This window comes from Canis lupus, chromosome 1 (genome assembly GCF_003254725.2).
Source record: "Canis lupus dingo isolate Sandy chromosome 1, ASM325472v2, whole genome shotgun sequence".
Classification (NCBI taxonomy): Eukaryota; Metazoa; Chordata; class Mammalia; order Carnivora; family Canidae; genus Canis; species Canis lupus.
The window spans coordinates 24,525,614-24,542,234 of NC_064243.1; the positions used below are offsets into that span (position 1 = coordinate 24,525,614).

General features: G+C 46.7%; 1 protein-coding gene and 1 long non-coding RNA gene across 17 annotated transcripts in view; one reads left to right on the top strand and one right to left on the bottom strand.

Moving 5' to 3' along the window:
- LDLRAD4 (low density lipoprotein receptor class A domain containing 4) overlaps positions 1-16,621 on the bottom strand; it is a 383,881-nt gene that overhangs the window by 102,754 nt on the left and 264,506 nt on the right. The window lies entirely within an intron of this gene.
- Positions 14,315-15,680, top strand: LOC125755470 (uncharacterized). Its single transcript, XR_007412111.1, has 2 exons — positions 14,315-14,481; positions 14,579-15,680. It is a non-coding gene; the product is annotated as an uncharacterized LOC125755470 (long non-coding RNA).

A 16,621-nucleotide genomic window follows, 5' to 3' on the forward strand; every position in this document is an offset into this window, starting at 1 on the left:
GACCCAGAGGGCTCCTGCTCCGCCAGGCGCGGCCACTCTCCGTCCTTCCCGCACAACAGGGAGCTGGCGCTACTGGCTCGATGTCACACGCAGGGACGTGAGACGCTTGAACATTAAGTCATCTGCGGAAAGTCACAAAAATAGTAGGTCGGGCCTTAATAAATGCAGTCTGTTAACTCCCAATGCACTCTCTCCCTCATCAGACCCTATTTTCCAGAATAACCTAGTTCGGAGTACCTGGGTACGTGAATACAAGCGTGTCCAGCCTGCTTGTGAGCGTGCACCTGTGCAAGGGCACACACATACTCACAGCAAGCACAGGGACCGTAATTAAGCTCTTCCAACACTCAGGCACAGTGAGGAGAAGCACCTTTAAACTAGGGCAGCCTTAATTTAGAAACGGGGTGAGATGGAGAGCGACACAGCCAACTTAATTGGCATCTTAATTCTCTTTAAGATCAAGAAGATCAAGTCACACTTAAAGCTTTAGGAAGCTGAGAATAAAGTCAGAGGCTTGATCTGACCTGGAAACAACTGCGGAAGTTCAGCTACACAGACCTTGCATTAGGCAACATCGACTTGGGCGGGAGCTGAAACACAGATGGCCCATTCCACACAATCTGATTGCCGTGGCTTTTGCTGGAATCAGCAGGTTTTTGGAGTAAAGACCAGTGGGGGCTGATTAGTGACCAAAAAATAATAATAAATCGTTACTGTTATTAGAGTTTTCGGAGTAGTCTGTTGCACGGCGTAACTGAGGTACCAGCTAACTGACACAGTGATTTTCCTTTCTAGCCCTAAGATTTTCTCAAAATCTATTCCCAGACAGGGGAGGCTGGGGGGCTCAGCGGTTGAGCACCTGCTTTCAACCCGGGGCATGACCCCAGGGTCCCGGGATCGAGTCCTGCATCGGGCTCCCTGCGTGGAGCCTGCTTCTCCCTCTGCCTGTGTCTCGGCCTCTCTCTGTGTCTCTCATGAATAAATAAACAAAATAAAAAAACCCCACAAATACAAAAGGGCCAAGGCAGCAAGTGAGAAGGGGCTTTCTCTGGTGTTCCCAGCCTCACTCCCCACCCCAAGGGTCAGACCTAGACTTATCTAGGAGCCCTGCAGCTTGCGAGAACTCCACGAAGAGAAATTTCTCTGCAGAGTCTGTATCTCACTAGGGCTCCTGGCCAGGGGCCAGCATGGGCTGGTGCTTTCCGCTTTGTCTCAGGCCACGGCAGAAAGAGGGTCATGGGACTGTGCAAACAGCTTCACGCAAGCCAGGGAGGCCCAGCATGCTGCCGTCTGATTCCCACCGGAGAAATCGAGGGGCTGAGATGGGTAGGCCAGCCGGCTATGGAGGCGGTCAAGGCGAGCAGCCGCTCCTGCTTCATGGGATGGGAGCAAAGGGATTTCCCGGAATCTCCCCAAAACAAAGGCGTGGATCACGAGTCGGTTCCCCAAAAATGCAAGCATCCTATGGCTTTGCCAACACTCCTACTTCCCTAACTCTCTCTCCTGTGTGACTTACCTTGGTCAGCAAGCGGAGGAAGGGCGGAAGTGTGACAGGCTTTGAGGACAGATGGCCACACCTGCTCCCTGGACTCCTACAGACACCAGCGTGGGGTGTGTGCGTGTGGGGAGGAGGGGTGGTTGCAGCTTTTAGCTACTCATTTGGGACACTGACCAAGGTACTTTTTTTACCGCCTAGAAACGAGGAGTTGGGGAAATGCCTGAGCTTAACCAGAAGGATAAAAAATTTCCATGGGCAACAAACAAATGAAAACGTTTTTAAATTAAACTTTGAGTCTTGCTTGATCACTTAAGACGAGTCGTGGGTTTAGAGACCACTTGGTTTTCTTCTTTATGCTTTCTGAACTCTAAATGCCAAATAAATACATTAAACGCATATTTATATACTTTGTACATGAAGAGACACTGTAAAATATTTATAAGCAAAGTTAAGAAATACTTAGATAATAATACACTTATACTTGGTGACTTCAATGTAGCGTTTTCTACAATCGACAGGTCTTCTAAGCACAACATCCCCAAAGAAACTAGAGCTTTAAATGATACACTGGACCAGATGGATTTCACAGATATCTACATAACTTTACATCCAAACTCAACTGAATACACATTCTTCTCAAGTGTACATGGAACTTTCTCCAGAATAGACCACATACTGGGTCACAAATTGGGTCTGAACCGATAACAAAAGATTGGGATCATCCCCCGCATATTCTCAGACCATAATGCCTTGAAATTAGAACTAAATCACAACAAGAAGTTTGGAAGGACCTCAAACACGTGGACGTTAAGGACCATCCTGCTAAAAGATGAAAGGGTCAACCAGGAAATTAAGGAAGAATTTAAAAGATTCATGGAAACTAATGAGAATGAAGATGCAACCGTTCAAAATCTTTGGGATGCAGCAAAAGCAGTCCTAAGGGGGAAATACATCGCAATACAAGCAGGTGGGGAGGGGGTGGGGGTGACTGGGTGACGGGCACCGAGGGGGGCACTTGACGGGATGAGCACTGGGTGTTCTTCTATATGTTGGCAAATTGAACACCAATAAAAAATAAATTTATAAAAAAAAATATTTACAAGAAAAAGTTGATCATATCAAGTTTCTTACCCAAATTCCCAAACAACAGCAACCACCACCACCACCACCACCACCACCACCACCACCACAACCACTCACTCTAGGATTTAAGAGCTTGGGATCATTTAGAGGAGTAATGAAGTACCTCTGGCCCAGATTAAGAAGATGAACATAAACATTCAGGATACGGCTTTTGTGTCTGTTACATCACTCTGGCCCCTTTGTGCAACGTGCAAGCTCCCACTTGAACGACGTGGATGAAGACTGGTGAGTCTTTTGGGCAGGTGCCATGTTCCAAGACAGCAAGCTTATCAGTAAGCCAGTCACATCTCAGATAACACATCTCATTTGCACAGTAATTTTTTACATAGAATTAAGCCCTCAGGACCACCCACTGCACACATGGCCTCTCCAAGCATCTGGGAAAATAAGACGTGTAAAAGGCATGTTGTACAGCCTATTTACACGATTAGCATACAGTATGATTCTACACAAATGCAAAAAATTGGCCTATTGTAGCAGGTTTTCGAGACTCTATTATGGGTAATGCTCCATTTCAAGGGGCTGCCTGGGCCATGGGATCAAAGGCTGTTTTGTTCTACACGCTAGCAAGTCTTTTCAGGCAAGCTGGTCAGAGAAACCACGCAGCTTATCCAGGGAGCAGGAACTCAGCCGCGCGCAGCCAATGCTGAAAAGGGAGTTAAGACGGGAATACCGAGGCATTTATACTGAACAGAAGAATCAGATCAGAAATATTTCCCTGAAATATCAGAAAGGGAGACAGAACATGAGAGACTCCTAACTCTGGGAAACGAACTAGGGGGGGTTGAAGGGGAGGAGGGCGGGGGGTGGGGGTGACTGGGTGACAGGCACTGAGGGGGGCACTGGACGGGATGAGCACTGGGTGTTATCCTATATGTTGGCAAATTGAACACCGATAAAAAATAAATTTATAAATTAAAAAAAAAACAAAAAAGAAATATTTCCCTGTTTCAGTGCCCTGCCTTTAGAAGAAAAATGATATTAGGAAACATAATCAACAAGCAAAATTTGTGGGGAGCTTTGTGGGAGCTAGGGGTTAAGGAAGAGCTTTAGCTGAGTTGAAGGCCACAGCCCCGGGGAGTAGGCACTAGTAGCGTCATCCGGCCTGCAGACAGGAGGCCTGGAGAAGGCACCTCACTAACTGGGCCACAGAGATAAAACCACGCACTGGAGCTGATAATTCCCCAGCCTTGGAGAAAACATGGAAGGCTATTAGGTTTCAAATTATATTTCCAGTAATGACTCTATTTTATTTTATTTTTTTTAAATTTTTTTAAGGTTTTATTTATTTATTCATGAGAGACACAGAGAGAGGGGCAGGGGGAGAAGCAGGCTCCATGCAGGGAGCCCAACGTGGGACTCGATCCAAGGTCTTCAGGATCACGCCCTGGGCCGAAGGCAGGTGCCAAACCATTGAGCCACCCAGGGATCCCAATGACTCTATTTTATAACAAATTTCCCCCTCCCATATTTCTCGTTCTTGGCCTGAGGTACCCATCATATTTGAGAGATTTTAAAAATTCCCAAACACAGAGCAAGTAAGCAATGGGGCTGAAGTAAACTCAGAGGACTCCTAGTGCTGCGCTTGTGAAAATGCACCGGGACGAGGGTGGTTTCCAAACCGAGGCTCTTCCTTGCATCATGAAGCAGAACGGTGATAGAGGGGGTGCTCTTGTGGCTCTTGTGCCGCCTCAAAACTCGTGCCATCGGCAGCATGCCCCGCACAGGTACTCACAGAGGGCATTACTAAAGACGCTCATAACTGGAAATCTCCCGGTTTGCATTATCAGGTTCCATCCCTAATGAGAGCAACAGCCAAACCTCGTATGACTACGGTATACTTTCCACGACAGGCCGGTTTTCACACAGGATCAAATTATGAAACAGTCTAATCAGGTAAATATGCTTAACGACAAGATAATCAATCTTCTCAACCAAACTTTCCAAACAAATATTCAGCTTCAAGACACACAGAAACTCCATTTAGGGGGTTCAGAGATGACACACTTGCTGGTCGAAGCAGACGGGTGTCCTGGAGCGTACAGATGCAGAGCCTGAGGAAAGGGTACAGGTTGTGCATGGGGGGGGGGGGGGCTCCGATCCATGAAAAGCAGATGAAGGGCGGGTTAAAAAAACAAAACAAAACAAAACAAAACAGGATACTTGGAAGGGAGGAAAGAGGAAAAATAGAAGGGTTGTCTCAGGTTGGGCTTAAGTGCTGGCCCCGAGGCTGCTCCTAGGCGGGCAGGCTTACCGTCCTCCCCCCAACCCTGGGCAGTACTTACTCATGTCCCAGGAAACTAAAAGCTTAAACACCCTCATCCCTGGTGATGCCAGGCAGCTCGAGAAGCTGAACACAAGAGCAGGAGTTAGAACAGCGTCCCCTCCCAGCCTGGCTCACAGAACACGCATGCTCCACCAGCTGCTAACAGGTGTTTTTCTAAAAACACAAAGGGCAGTGCGGCCAAGCAGGTGTGGGGACGGCCGCACTACACACATGAGGGCCCCTGACCCCTCAGGGCACTCGCCACGTAGATGGGAACTATGGGCCTTTCAGCAGAGGGGTCTCGGGCGCTGGCGGGGGGGTGGGGGCAGAGGCGGGCAAGGCAGAGGCACATTCTCCGCCACCACCCTCCCCTCTACCTGGTGACAAAGACCACTCCTGCCTCCTTAACTCAGATGCGGCTCTGGGTGAGCACGTTGCGTTGCACCTTCTGGGTCACTTGTCCCAAAGCAAAGCTGCCCCTAGAGGTTTCCCGTGTGGAATTTTTGAACAGCAAAGTGTGTACGCAGTGTCCCCGGGCCTGCCTGCATGTGGACTTCCTTTGTCAAAAGACATCGATGAATACGTCAGCGAGCAGCATGCGACAGGTACGTGAGATGCGGCCTAGCAGAATTCACGCCGGAGATACGAGGGCCGCGCCCGCGGCTGCTGGAGGCTCATGCTCCCTCCTCATGGAATGCAGCCGGGGGTCCTGGAGCAGGAGCAGGCATCCGGCGGGTGCGGTAAGCCCCGTCCCATGCACGGTGAAGAACACTGGAGTCATCCTGTGAATTCCTCTGAGGACGTACAGTGGCTTGCTGCGCTGCCTGAGCCCCTCATAAGTGGACTTTCAAAAAGAACGTAAATCACAGGGCTTCCGGGGGACACTCACCGCTAGGAATTCTTCTGTTCCAAACACACACACATTCTGCTCTCCTTCTCATGTGTATTCACCACCTAATGCGCCTGTTGCTAGGCGCACTTTTTATTTTACCTAGCAGATTCCAAGTATGTCTTAAACTTCAAGCCTTTGTCGCTCCTGGCCCCACCAGCACCCCGAGGGCCCTCTACACAACAGTGCTCGGTTAAATACACCGGAAGAACAATTTGGAGGAAAGAAGGAAAACCCAAGGAAAGGCACACGAAGGAAAGGCTGATGCTAACTCCCCATGGTAAACCGAGGAGATTATAGGACACTGACTCCAAATGTTTCTGGAACTAGAAAAATGATGAGTTCCATTTCTGGCAACACAGTGAATGGGATCCCCAGACCTGTCCTCTGTTGGAAACAACTCAAGTGATGGATAAAATTAAATGAACTGTCTTTAACAAAGAAGTAAAAAAGCAAGCAATACTCAGAAGCGACGTGTAAGCAGGCCCTCGAGAAGTCACTGGGTACTGAAGGTTTTTGGGTACCTCCAGGGCATTTGCCAAGGTGATGATGATTTTTTTTTGTTTTTTTTTGTTTTTGTTTTTGTTTTTTTTTGTGATGTTTTCATTTAGTGGCTCCTGCAGCACAGGAGACAGGAGACAAAAAACCCAGGGCATTTCCACTGCAGGAGCTCCACAATAAACACTGCTGTTGGGTAAAACTGGGTTTCTCAAAAATTAGATGCTCACTGTAATGGTGAACTAGAAATAAACCCACCGCCGGTGCCCGTCTTACCCCACTGGCCTATAAGGAAAATTACTAGTCTTCAGGACGTGGGAAAACAATCTCCCATGAGAATTATAACTGTAAGCTTGTCCTGAGACAGGTTTATGACCTAAAATCGTACTTTCTGGGTAAGTAAAAAAACACTCAAGCCAATAATAGAAAATGGTCGAAATCTAAGGATACTTAAGACCTCTGGTGGATATAAATGCACATAGTCCCTGGAGGAACTCACCTTCGATCTAGGCCTCAGGAATGCCCACACACATAATCCTAGGAACCATAAGCTCACATTAAAACACATACGCACACATACATACATCCCAACAAAACAAACAAGAAGCAAAGCACCATGAGTGAGCAACAGCAAAAGTACAGAAAGTTGAATAAGACTTGCAAAGACTTCAGATATAGAAAATATCAGTTATACAAAAGAAAATTAAGTATGTTTAATATGTTTTAAAAAGGATAAATGGAAACTTTATAAGGAGCCAGACACGATTTTAAAAAATGACCGATTCAACTTGAAAAAAAAAAGAAACAAATAGAACTTCTTAAATGAAAAATATAATACCTTAAAGACAAACTTATTGCTTAAAAAAGGAGAAATGGAAACTTTATAAGGAGCCAGACACAATTTTAAAAAAATGACTGATTCAACTTGAAAAAAAAAAACTAAACAAATAAAACTTCTTAAATGAAAAATATAATTCCTTAAAGACAAACTTATTACTTAAAAAAGGAGAAATGGAAACTTTATAAGGAGCCAGACACAATTTTAAAAAATGACCGATTCAACTTGAAAAGAAAAAAAAGAAAGAAAACTTTTTTTAAAGATTTTATTTATTGAGACACAGAGAGAGGCAGATAAAATAAAACTTCTTAAATGAAAAATATAATACCTTAAAGACAAACTTATTGCATGTTTTTTTTTTTTTTTTTTAATTGCATGGGTTTAATAAGATATGAGCCACAGCCAAGCAGTGAATTAATGACTGGAAGGAATTACCCTGAATGTAGCACAGAAAAAAATGAAGACATGGGAAATATAAAAGAGTTAAGAGACACGGGAGCTAGAGTAAGAAGACTTAACATACAATTAATCATAAAGAGAGAATGAGAACAATGCAGAGACAATATTTGAAGAAGTAACAGCTGACAATTTTTCAGAACTGCTTAAAGACACCAATACATAGATTTGGGAAACCCGGAGAATTCAGAGAAGGGGTTAAGAGGTCAGGGGAGAAGAGGAAGGAGAGAGAGGCAGACAGGAGGAAGAGGACAAGGTAGAGAGAAAGAAAAAGAAATCCATGTCTACACATATTACAGGGAGGACAGACTATCACATATAAAGACCTTATGAAAATAGCTGAAAAAAACTATCCCACCCATCGGGCCCCAACAGCTATAAACAACATTTTCTTCCCAGGGGCCCCAAACAAGCCTCCAGACTATACTTCTTGGGTAGAGGACAGGTATTCACCTACCACGGGCTTCCTAAAAATGCAGTAACTTCCCTCTAGTGGGGGGTCATAAAAGATCTTTTGAAGGTTTAAGGAGATACCCTGGGGGGTATGCCTCACATAACCCCCAGGCACCTGGGGAGCTCTCTCCAAAATGAAGCTACCCTTGGTTGCACAGGGGGTTCTTGGAGGAATACCTGATTCGCTGTCTACACGCATCCTTCGGGCAATGAGCGTCCTACAAAGGGAGGCATCTAACTAGAAAAGGGGGAACAGAATTTGCTCTTGAACTTAGTGACCAATGGTTCCTTGGCTCTGGAAGGCATCGAGGTCAGCCTCAACTCATCATGCACGGTCGGTACATGGTGACGGGCTTTCCCAGGGTCTCGTGGGCCATGGCAATCTGTGCAATAACGTACCCATCCTGTCATGCCCAGATAAAAGCCTCAGGCTACGTGGAAAGGTCAACGGAGAGATGTGAGGGAAAGCCGCCTGAGGTCCTCAGGTAGACTTTGACGGTTTAACAGGATTTCTTCAGCTTCGTGGGTCTGGGATCCCGAGGACCAAGGCTGAGGTCATCATTTCAGGTTGGTCTTGTTCTGATGGTAGTGGCCTCGATTAGATGCTGTATGAAATAAATGGAACGGTTTGGGTTCCCAGCTTGGTGGTGACCAACAGAACGGTGTACGCAGGGGAAAATTTCTTAGAAGCCAAGCTGGTGTAGATATTACTGGAAAGCAGTTCTCCGTGGGTCGGTTGTAGTTCTGCACAGTTTGTGAGCAGAGGCACTCACTGTCCCTGGGTCTAGATGGTCATTTCAGGAATGTCTGTATAGGAAGCAGCCTTGCAAGATAAAGACAGTGTCTCCCCCTCTGGAGCCAAGGGCAAGTCTGTTTACTTCAGTAGAATAAAAGACAGGATTTCCCTCCAGACTAACACGGGCCACGTGGGTGGCTCAGGTGGTGAAGCATCTGCCTTCGACTCAGGTAGTGATCCTGGGGTCCCGGGATCCGGCCCCACGTCAGGCTCCCTTCTCAGTGGGGAGTCTGCTTCTCCTTCTGCTCCTCCCCCTAGCTCTTCCTCTCTGTCTCATTCACTCTCAAATAAAAAATAAAATCTGTAAATAATAACAACAACAACAATAATAATATAATAAAGGAGGGGCATGCTTACTGCTGATTATAAAAGATGTGGGTTCCCTAAGCCCAGGGGGTATTTAGTTGAACCCATTGGATATACACCCATCTGGGCCCACCGGTGCCCCAGTGGCACTCGGGACAAGGAGAATCATGCAAATATGCTGATGCTCATGCTTTTTGTTATTCTAGCAGCAAAAAAGGCCTTTGCTGATAATCCAGGGGCCTCCTATCTTCTGCCAGCATTCGTAAGACTGGCAGGCTAAGTTGTGAGCTTGCAAGTAGGTAGACCTTGATGCAAACAACCTAAAAGAAAATGGGCAAAAAACTTGAAGATGCAAAAAAACAAAAACAAAAAACAAAAAAAAACAAAACAAAAAACAAAACCCAAAACAACAACAACAACAAAAAAACCTTGAAGATGCGATTCATGGAGGCAAACTCAGGATACCCAACAACACACCAAGTAAATTAAAACTAGAGCTCTGCTGAGCTATTATCTCACACGGAAAATCCTGAAAAAAGAAACTGAAGAGCCTCGCAGTCATCAAGTGTCCGGAAAGGCGGGAGGAAACGCAACACTTGGGAGGCTGCTGGTGAAGGTACGGTGGGGTTCATCATTCTGGGGCACAGTGTGGGCTCCCGGCAGAGCTGGGCACGTCTGTCTCCCGTCCCCACGCCATCCGGGGGGGGGGCTCCCTGAATCCCCTGCGGGACGGCACCGTGACACGGGAGCGAGGACACTTACGCCGGAACCATCAACAGTGGCAAAAGCCTCCCAGCGAGTCGCACGGTGGCCCTCGGGGGTTGGCACACACACATGTTCACACGCGCACATGCACGGCGCCCGCCTCAGCGTGGACGGGGACTTGGCTGCTGTGGTTCATCAGGTGGGGTCTAAGCAGCTTCAGGCCCACACTGCCTGGGGACACCAGCTCTATGGGGTGGTCCACCTGCACGGCGACCCGGCAGTGGCCACGATGACCCCACGCCCAGTGCTCGTGGCACGGCCTTGCCCGTCAGGAGCCCTGGTCTCGGGGGAAGCAGTGCTGGAGGAGCACAGGCTGCCGGCCGGGCGGCCGGGGGGGCGGGGGGGACGGGCTAACCGGGACATTAAGGATGCTGTGATGTCACGAGCACTGGGTGTTCCATAAGACTGAGGAATCGCGGACCTCTACCCCTGAAACCAATAATACATTATATGTTTTTTTTTTTTTTTAAAAAAAAAGCCCATTCATGATCTTACTGCTACAGGAGCTCTATAAAGACACAATTTTATTAGAACTTTGTTACGGTAACACGTACTCACAACACACTCAGCCTTTCTACCTCCATCTCGGAGGGGCAGGGAAAAAAGGAAAAGACACAATTTGATATGGAGGCTTTTAGGAATCCAAATATTTTCAGCTTCCTTAAGAAACATTCGCCGCAAAATGCAAATAAATAACTTCAAGCAGTAATAATCTAAATATAACCTAGAAATGTTTTTGGCCCTACAGATCTCGTATCATTGTCTGATTTTTTTTTTTAAGATCCTAAGAAGAGTAAAACAGAAACTGTCGTTAAATGATGGGAATTACCAAGTGGACGAGTGTACCAAGTGGGCACAAAGCTTCTTCAAATGAACTTCCACAATGACACAGACACCGAACTGGGATGGAGTCACAAGTACTAAGTAGCAGGCAGCACCGCGATCGAGGATGCTACGCCCTGCAGCGTCTCGAATTTGCACCCCAGAGTCTTGGTTGATCGGGCAGGTGGGCCCACCCAACCTGGACACCTGTGCTTAATTAAACACGAATGGGATATTCACTCTGAACTTCAAAAAGGGAAGGATTGAGAAAAAAAAAATGGAAGTAATATTGGTGGCGTGTCTGTTATAGAGTGGAAGCTGCCCTCAGTGCCTTATTTGCGTTCATTTAATTCCCACATAATTCCATGAAATCCATATATTGCCTCATTATATAGATTAAGGAGCTGAGGTTGAGAGAAAGCAAGTGAACCCTTTCTAAGATAAATACTGTCATGAAGGGGTCCAGCCCGGGACTTCAGCACTCCGAAGATACGGATTTGGAAACGTGCGAGTCCTTACTAACGAATGAGAACTCGATACACTTTACTAGAAGTAAATGTAAAAGTCAATATATGCAACAGGCTATTAATGGATGAACAGTAGTGATTTATGATCTTTCCACCTTCCCATTAGAAAATGGTGAAATCTTTGACCCAAAGTGGAGGTAAGAGACATAGGAAAGAAGGAAGAAGAGGGATGTTATTTAACCACTTCTTACCTATTTCAGTATAGCCACCAAAAAAAAAAAAAAAAAAATGTTTGTGAGGAACCAAAGTTGACCACCCACAAAAAATGTCTTGTGTTCAGCTCACAGTAATAATGTGGAAAATGCGACTCGTCTTCTGCCCTCTCAGTGCTTTCCGAACGACTAGACAAGTCACATTCCAGAAACTAGGACTAGGCCGACTCTAAGCCTGGAGGCAGGGATGGTGCAGGACCAGCTTGGTGACCACAGGGTGAGACTATCCAGAAAAAAACCCAAAATGTTCAAGAGGGCAGACTGGTACGATTTGTTGACCAAACCATAAACATTTACGGAGCCTACTGAGCCCTGCAATACCCTGTTCTGGTGCAGAGCAGGCCCCTCCGGGCAGCTGAGGCCCTCGTTAGCTCAAAGGAACTGCTGCTGGGCAACTGGTTTCTGTGGTCAAACAGGAGCCACTGCTCTCATCATCTGACAACCCAGAGCCCGATCTCTGAAGTTCAAGTGCAGTGAGAGGAGATGGGATATTTCTCCACTGCCCCCACCCCCCGGGGGTAATACATAAAACAGTCCAAAGAATTTTATTTTTCAGTATTTGTGGGAAGTGATCTATGTTGTCAAAGTTATCTTCAAGCAAAATTTGACACCCCAAAATCTCACAGCCAATGGGAATTGGACTACTAATCCTCAGGACAGTATTTGAACCTAATTAACCCTCAAAAAAACAGATGGGAAAATTTTAAATTCAATTAAAGATGAATGCAGTCATGGTTAACTAGAAGTGGAAGGAAGTAGAAGAGTAGGAAAAAAATCAATCTCCGATTTTCTTAAATGTAGTAGTCATCAGTTTCCTAAGACTATTTCTTTTATTTTTTATTTTTATAAATTTATTTTTTATTGTTGTTCAATTTGCCAACATATAGAATAACACCCAGTGCTCATTCCGTCAGGTGCCCCCTTCAGTGCCCATCACCCAGTCACCCCCACCCCCGCCCTCCTCCCCTTCCACCACCCCTAGTTCGTTTCCCAGAGTTAGGAGTCTCTCATGTTCTGTCTAGCTCTCTGATATTTCCCACTCATTTTTTCTCCTTTCCCCTTTATTCCCTTTCACTATTTTTTATATTCCCCAAACGAATGAGACCATATAATGTTTGTCCCTCTCTGATTGACTTATTTCACAGATTATTTCAAGCAATGAACTAGGGGAGGTGGGCAGTGGGCGGGGGTGACTGGGTGACGGGCACTGAGGGGGGCACTTCACGGGATGAGCACTGAGTGTTATGCTAGATGTTGGCAAATTGAACACCAATAAAAAATAAATTTGTTATTAAAAAATAAATATTTAAGGAATTAAAAAAAAAAAGAATTGATGGAGGCAATGTAACATCCTAACTATGAACCACATAAAATTAGTCAATGAATGTAGGGAAATTTGAATTCAGCTTGGGAATGACAAAAGCAACAAATCTCTTAGGGGCATCACACACCTTCAGAAGCATCAACATTTGAAAGGAACCCCCCCACACACACCAAACCTGCAAGCACCTGGAGAGCCTGGGGGCTCCTTCCGTTAAGCATGACTATTGGTTTCAGCTCAGGTCGTGACCTCAGGGTCAAGAGATGGAGCTCTGGGGCAGCTCAGTGGCGGTGGCGGGCGGTGGCAGGCGGTGGTGGCGCTCAGTGCAGTCAGCTGAGGTCTACCTCTCCCACCCCGACTCCCCGCCCAGCAAGTGGGCAAGTGCTCTCTTCCAAAAAGAAATCTTTTTTAAAAAAATTGCAAGCAGCCAACCTTTTCTACTCCCGAAGCTCACGGTGAGTGCCTGGCAAAACCTGTGCAGAACATTCCTGTTTCAGAATAATTTCCTACAAAGTGGTTCATAGGAAACAAGGCCAAAGATGATTAGGCAGCCATTCACACGGGGACCTAAGACAATCAATCGTATATTGCGACTCTGTGGAACACCTGACAGACCTAGATCTTATTTTAGGGAGTTACGACACAAAAGGTGTCTGGCTAAGGGATTAAAAAAATGGGGTAGCTAAAATATAGTCACGTTTCCTTATTTTTTTTTAAGATTTTATTTATTTATTCATGAGAGACACAGAGAGAGAGGCAGCCTTGGACATGTGTCAGCTCTCCTATTTTTATTTTATTTTATTTTATTTTATTTTATTTTATTTATTTTATTTTATTATTTTATTTTATTTTAATTTTTAAAGACTTTCTTTATTTATTCATGAGAGAGACACAGAGAGAGACAGAGGCAGAGACACAGGCAGAGGGAGAAGCAGGCTCCATGCAGGGAGCCCGACGCGGGACTCGATCCCGGGACCCCGGGGTCAAGCCCTGGGCCAAAGGCGGGCGCTCAACCCCTGAGCCACCCAGGCTGCCCCACATCTCTTTATTAAGCCTATATTCATCCTAGAAGTCCAATGCAAGAGACAACCATCAAAAAAAAAGAAAAAAGAAAAAAAACAGGAGCAAATCACATTTAAAAACAAAACACTATGGTTTACGTTCCAACCCATCTTAGAGCAACACAGTGACTGCCAGGAGCGAGTCCAGAGAGCTCCAGTGATGATAAGCAGTCAAAGTGCTCCTCGTTACACATTCTCCTTGTTTTAAATTCAACTTCAGTGCCCAACAAATGTCTTCAACTAAACGCATAAGCAGTCACCAGAACGCACGCTCCAGATGTTTTACATCTTGCAGTCTCGGGAACATCTTTCCCGGGGGCCGACGACCGTAAAAACGGATTTCTTGGGACAGTTCCTAATAGAGTCTGATTTGAGGAGTTAAGCAACCAAAAAGGGAGGTTATGGTCTTTTTTTGTTGTTGCTGTTTTCAGCTTAGGCATTCTTACTCTTGAGAGCCAATACTTCCTAATATAGAATGTTTAAAAAGAAAGAAGTACTGCTGGATGGGATTGCGGCAGCTGTACTGGTGCTGTAGGCCTTTCCCATCAGTGGGTCCCAATGAACCACTCATTTTCTCATCCCAAAGACTTCTGAGTCATTCCTCTAGGAAGAGCTTCCCCATCATGCTATGTATTTTCTTTATCTGTGATTTTGGAAGAGCATGCCCATTTCGCAGCGAACTGAGAGCTGTGATTATTTTTGACAGTATTTTGCTTTCTCTCTTCAGAACCGGGATTAAAAAGCACAGTGGAGAGAAGAGGCCTTGCGAGCCTGCCTGCTTTTCTCCTATTTCTTCTTTCGGGGGACACTCCGACCACCCGTCAAAGATCCTTTCTGGAAGGACACGAGGGACACAAGACTGGCAGTTTCCGTGAGTAACCCAGTCCAGGCCCAAAGGACCTTGTTCTCAGAAGTCATTTCCATTTCCCTAACCTCAGCATGTCAGCTTTTATTTGCAAGATCTAACTTCAATTCCATGTTTCCTAAGTGGATGAAAAGACCACTTTGGCACCACCTCTCCTCCTCTTCCTTGTTTTTTTTTTTTTCCTTTTTACCCCTCATGCAAGGCACATTAATCCTATACTTGCTTCCTATAGAATGTCCCGTACCTTTAAGGTCGTGCCTGCTCTCAGTGACAGGGACAGGAGGTGAGCCTCACGAGGCTCCGGGGTGAGCCTCACGAGGATTGCAAGGTACCATCACGTTAGGAAAGCTGGCCTGGTTCTCATGACCTTCCCACGGGGGTCTCCTGTTTCAACCCTTGAATCACCTTTAAATGACTTTCTCTGGAAATCTCTCTAAAGTGCCTTCATTTGGTAGAATAATCAAATCATTTTAGAGCTGAAGAGACATTGTGAAGTCATCCAGGCTTCTGCAGAAGGGGAAACTGAGGCCCAGGGAGGCCGAGCAACATGCAGACGGTCTCTCAGCAGATCGCTCGGGTTCGCCGACCCTCGTTTTAACTAGAAGTCGTGGACTCCTGTTCCTATCGTGGAGGCTGAGAAAAATTAAGGCCGTTCCACCTCAAGTTTAGCATTAGCACAAGTACAGCCATCTTAGGCCCCGGGAATAAGAGCTAAAGTTCATAAGAAAAACTGCAGAATGTCCTAGGCAGGAAATCCCATATCAGATCTTAAGAAACTCCCTCACCCTTTCCCGCATATTAGAATGGAAAAAATTCCTCCCCCCCTTCTGAGAAGATCCCCTAGACCAGCCCATAAAAAACCCAGCTGTAACCCACCTCGGGGTCCAAGTCCCTGCTCCGCTGTGTCGGGTGCACTTGGACCCAAGCTCGAGCCTGTAAATAAACCCTCGTGTGTTTGCATCGGTATCGGCTCCTCGGTGGTTTCTCGGATTCACAATCTCGGGCACAAGCATGTTACCCGTCGTGTCCAAGATGTGCCTGCAGGCTCTCCTTGCTTTGCACGCGGTTCAAATAAAAGAAATAAAAAGACGTCAGTGAGCGCACTGTCACAGCTCCACAGGGTGGGGGCCGGGGACACGGCCCGAGCGCCCCCTCCACGCTGGCTCCCCGGGCTGCCAACCGCTGGGCCAGTAACAGCCCGACGACAACCAACCCTGACAGCTCTTTCAAACCCCACTGGTAACTGGTCACCTCGCAGCTATTATTTACACAGAAACAGCAAGGGTGCAGTTGTGGTGTGTCCTGCGTCCCAGGAAGCACCAGCCACAAAGATAAAAAGAGATGCAGGGCGGCCCGGGGGGCTCAGCGGTTAGCGCCGCCTTCGGCCCAGGGCGTGACCCCGGGTCCCGGGATTGAGTCCCGTGTCGGACTCCCTGCATGGAGCCTGCTTCTCCCTCTGCCTGGGTCTCTGCCTCTCTCTGTCTTTCTCTCATGAATAAATAAATAAAATCTTAAAAAAAAAAAAAAAAAGATGCAGAGCAACTGTGCCGGCAGTGAACTCTGCGTCTCCCGCCAGGAGATGGAAGGAAGAGCTGCAGGGAGCAACGGCCGCGCTGTGCCCCCAACCTGCACGCAGCCCTGGCAGCGGTTCCGGGAGGCAGGTGATAACACGGGGACCAGGACGTGGGGCACAAAGGATGAGGGCGACCCGGGGAAATGATGGCACCAAAAAGAAATGCGTGTTGAAGAAACCTCGGGGATATTTCACGACACCCAGAGCACGAAGGGTCAAGTATTGGAGGCTGACCCGGGCTGAGAAAGGACAATGACACCTCGTCCAGGCAGAGGAGGACGTGCTTGCTCTGTGGCCGAGAAGGGGGACTGCGCGCTCTGTTCAAACTCGCT